The sequence below is a fragment of the Arachis stenosperma genome, chromosome 6 (genome assembly GCF_014773155.1).
Source record: "Arachis stenosperma cultivar V10309 chromosome 6, arast.V10309.gnm1.PFL2, whole genome shotgun sequence".
NCBI lineage: Eukaryota > Viridiplantae > Streptophyta > Magnoliopsida > Fabales > Fabaceae > Arachis > Arachis stenosperma.
The window spans coordinates 10,812,364-10,817,070 of NC_080382.1; the positions used below are offsets into that span (position 1 = coordinate 10,812,364).

At 43.5% G+C, this 4,707-nt stretch overlaps 1 non-coding gene across 1 annotated transcript; it reads left to right on the top strand.

Moving 5' to 3' along the window:
- Positions 1 to 3,865: 3,865 nt before the first annotated feature.
- Positions 3,866 to 3,973, top strand: LOC130938225 (small nucleolar RNA R71). The gene has a single exon (XR_009069399.1). It is a non-coding gene; the product is annotated as a small nucleolar RNA R71 (small nucleolar RNA).
- The last annotated feature ends 734 nt before the right edge of the window (positions 3,974 to 4,707 follow it).

Below are 4,707 nucleotides of genomic sequence, written 5' to 3' on the forward strand. Positions count from 1 at the left end.
TCTTTCTTTTATCCATTAGGCACGTTTTTATTGAAGAAAGGTGATGGATTCATAGGACATTCATAACTTTAAGGCATAGACACTAAGACACTAATGATCATAAGACACAAACATGGATAACATAAAGCATAAAAATTCGAAAAACAGAAGAACAATAACAAGGAAATCAAAGAACGGGTCCACCTTAGTGATGGCGGCTCTTTCTTGCTCTTGAAGATCCTATGGAGTGCTTGAGCTCCTCAATGTCTCTTCCTTGTCTTTGTTGCTCCTCCCTCATGAGTCTTTGATCTTCTCTAATTTCATGAAGGATGATGGAGTGTTCTTGATGCTCCACCCTTAGTTGTCCCATGTTGGAACTCAACTCTCCTAGGGAGGTGTTTAGTTGCTCCCAATAGTTTTGTGGAGGAAAATTCATCCCTTGAGGAATCTTAGGGATCTCATGATGAGTGAGGTCTCTTGTGTACTCCATCCTTTTCTTGGTGATGGGCTTGTCCTCATCAATGGGAATGTCTCCCTCTATGTCAACTTCAACTGAATAACAGAGGTGACAAATGAGATGAGGGAAGGCTAACCTTGCCAAGGTGGAGGTCTTGTCCGCCACCTTATAGAGTTCTTGGGCTATAACCTCATGAACCTCTATTTCTTCTCCAATCATGATACTATGGATCATGATGGCTCGGTCTATGGTGACTTCGGACCGGTTGCTAGTGGGAATGATTGAGCGTTGTATGAACTCTAACCATCCTCTAGCCACGGGCTTGAGGTCATGCCTTCTCAATTGAACCGGCTTTCCCCTTGAATCTTGCTTCCATTGTGCGCCCTCTTCACATATGACTGTGAGGACTTGGTCCAACCTTTGATCAAAGTTGACCCTTCTAGTGTAAGGATGCTCATCTCCTTGCATCATAGGCAAGTTGAACGCCATCCTCACACTCTCCGGACTAAAATCCAAGTATTTCCCCCGAACCATAGTGAGATAGTTCTTTGGATTCGGGTTCACACTTTGGTCATGGTTCTTGGTGATCCATGCATTGGCATAGAACTCTTGAACCATCAAGATTCCGACTTGTTGAATGGGGTTGGTAAGTACTTCCCAACCTCTTCTTCGGATCTCATGGCGGATCTCCGGATATTCACCCTTTTTGAGTGAAAAGGGGACCTCGGGGATCACCTTCTTCAAGGCCACAACTTCATAGAAGTGGACTTGATGCACCCTTGAGAGGAATCTATCCATCTCCCATGACTCGGAGGTGGAAGCTTTTGCCTTCCCTTTCCTCTTTTTAGAGGTTTCTCCGGCCTTGGATGCCATAAATGGTTATGGAAAAACGAAAAAGCAACGCTTTTACCACACCAAACTTAAAATGTTTGCTCGTCCTCGAGCAAAAGAAGAAAGAAGAGAGTAGAAGAAGAAGAAATGAGGAAGAAGGGAGATGGGAGTGTGTTCGGCCAAGAAGGGTAAGAAAGGGGGTTTAGGTTGTGTGAAAATGAAGAGTTGAAGAAGGGTATTTATAGGAGAGAGGTGGGTAATGGTTCGGCCATGGAGGGTGGGTTTGGGAGGGAAAGTGGTTTGAATTTGAAGGGTGGGGTTGGTGGGGATTTATGAAGGATGGATGTGAGTGGTGGAGAGAAAGATGGGATTTGATAGGTGAGGGGTTTTTGGGGAAGAGGTGTTGAGGTGATTGGTGAATGGGGGAAGAAGAGAGAGAGTGATGGTAGGGTCCTGTGGGGTCCACAGATCCTGTAGTGTCAAGGAAAAGTCATCCCTGCACCAAATGTTGCTCAAAATCACGTTTTGAGCCATTTCTGGCGTTAAACGCCGGGCTGGTGCCCATTCCTGGCATTTAACGCCAGGTTCTTGCCCTTTACTGGCGTTTAACGCCAGTCTGGTGCCCCTTTCTGGCGTTAAACGCCCAGAATGGTGCCAGACTGGGCGTTAAACGCCCAACAGCTAGCATTACTGGCGTTTGAACGCCAGTTTCTTCTCCTCCAGGGTGTGCTGTTTTTCTTCCTGTTTTTCATTCTGTTTTTGCTTTTTTCATTGTTTTTGTGACTTCTTATGATCATCAACCTACAAAAAAGATAAAATAACAAAAGAAAATAATTAATTATAAAACATTGGGTTGCCTCCCAACAAGCGCTTCTTTAATGTCATTAGCTTGACAGAGGGCTCTCATGGAGCCTCAGAAATGCTCAGAACCGTGTTGAAACCTCCCAACACCAAACTTAGAGTTTGAATGTGGGGTTTCAACACCAAACTTAGAGTTTGGTTGTAGCCTCCCAACACCAAACTTAGAGTTTGACTGTGGGGGCTCTGTTTGGCTCTGTTTTGAGAGGAGCTCTTCATGCTTCCTCTCCATGATGACAGAGGGATATCCTTGGGCCTTAAACACCAAGGATTCTTCATTCACTTGAATGATCAACTCTCCTCTATCAATATCAATCATAGCTCTTGCTGTGGCTAGGAAGGGTCTGCCAAGGATGATGGATTCATCCATGCACTTCCCAGTCTCTAGGACTATGAAATCAGTAGGGATGTAATGGTCTTCTATCTTCACCAAAACATTCTCTACAAGTCTATGAGCTTGTTTTCTTGAGTTGTCTGCCATCTCTAATGAGATTCTTGCAACTTGCACCTCTAAGATCCCTATTTTCTCCATTACAGAGAGGGGCATGAGGTTCACACTTGACCCTAAGTCACACAAGGCCTTCTTGAAGGTCATGGTGCCTATGGTACAAGGTATAGAAAACTTCCCAGGATCCTGCCTCTTTTGAGGTAGTTTCTGCCTAGACAAGTCATCCAGTTCTTTGGTGAGCAAGGGAGGTTCATCCTCCCAAGTCTCATTTCCAAATAACTTGTCATTTAGCTTCATGATTGTTCCAAGGTATTTAGCAACTTGCTCTTCAGTGACATACTCATCCTCTTCAGAGGAAGAATACTCATCAGAGCTCATGAATGGCAGAAGTAAGTCCAATGGAATCTCTATGGTCTCATTTGAGCCTCAGATTCCCATATTTCCTCATTAGGGAACTCAGTGGAGGTCAGTGCACGCCCATTGAGGTCTTCCTCAGTGGCGTCCACTGCCTCTTCTTCCTCCCAGAATTCGGCCATGTTTATGGCTTTGCACTCTCCTTTTGAATTTTCTTCTATATTACTTGGGAGAGTGCTAGGAGGGAGTTCAGTGACCTTCTTGCTCAGCTGACCCACTTGTCCTTCCAAATTTCTGATGGAGGACCTTGTTTCATTCATGAAACTTTGAGTGGTCTTTATTAGATCAGAGACCATTGTTGCTAAGTCAGAAGTATTCTGCTTAGAACTCTCTGTCTGTTGCTGAGAAGATGATGGAAAAGGCTTATTATTGCCAAGCCGGTTTCTTCCACCATTATTATTAAAACCTTGTTGAGGTCTCTCTTGATTCTTCCATGAAAGATTTGGGTGATTTCTCCATGAGGAATTGTAGGTATTTCCATAGGGTTCTCCTAGGTAATTCACCTCTTCCATGGAAGGGTTCTCAGGATCATAAGCTTCTTCCTCAGATGAAGCATCCTTTGTACTGTTTGGTGCATTTTGCATTCCAGACAGACTTTGAGAAATCAAATTGACTTGTTGGGTCAATATCTTGTTCTGAGCCAATATGGCATTCAGAGTGTCAATCTCAAGAACTCCTTTCTTCTGACTAGTCCCATTGTTCACAGGATTCCTTTCAGAAGTGTACATGAATTGGTTATTTGCAACCATTTCAATCAATTCTTGAGCTTCTGCAGGCGTCTTCTTCAGATGAAGAGATCCTCCAGCAGAGCTATCCAAGGACATCTTAGATAGTTCAGAGAGACCATCATAGAAAATACCTATGATGCTCCATTCAGAAAGCATGTCTGAAGGACATCTTCTGATTAATTGTTTGTATCTTTCCCAAGCTTCATAGAGGGATTCTCCATCCTTCTGTCTGAAGGTTTGGACTTCCACTCTAAGCTTACTCCATCTTTGTGGTGGAAAGAACTTTGTCAAGAAGGCATTGACTAGCTTTTCCCAAGAGTCCAGGCTTTCTTTAGGTTGAGAATCCAACCATATTCTAGCTCTGTCTCTTACAGCAAAAGGGAATAGCATCAGTCTATAGACCTCAGGGTTAACCCCATTAGTCTTGACTGTGTCACAGATTTGCAAGAATTCAGCTAAAAACTGATGAGGATCTTCCATTGGAAGTCCATGGAACTTGCAATTCTGTTGCATTAGAGAAACTAATTGAGGCTTAAGCTCAAAGTTGTTTGCTCCAATGGCAGGGATAGAGATGCTTCTCCCATAGAAATCAGGAGTAGGTGCAGTAAAGTCACCCAGCACCTTCCTTGCATTGTTGGCATTGTTGTTGTTTTCGGCTGCCATGGGTTCTTCTTCCTTGAAGAATTCGGTCAGGTCCTCTAAAGAGAGTTGTGCCTTGGCTTCTCTTAGCTTTCTCTTCAAGGTCCTTTCAGGTTCAGGATCAGCTTCAACAAGAATGCCTTTGTCTCTGCTCCTGCTCATATGAAAGAGAAGAGAACAAGAAAATGTGGAATCCTCTATGTCACAGTATAGAGATTCCTTGAAATGTCAGAGGAAAAGAGAAATAGAAAGAAGAAGTAGAAGAAGAATTCGAACTTTAATTAGGTAAGGTTCGAATTGTGCATTAAGAAGGAGTAGTACTCCATAAATAGAAGGATGTGAGAAGGAGGGAA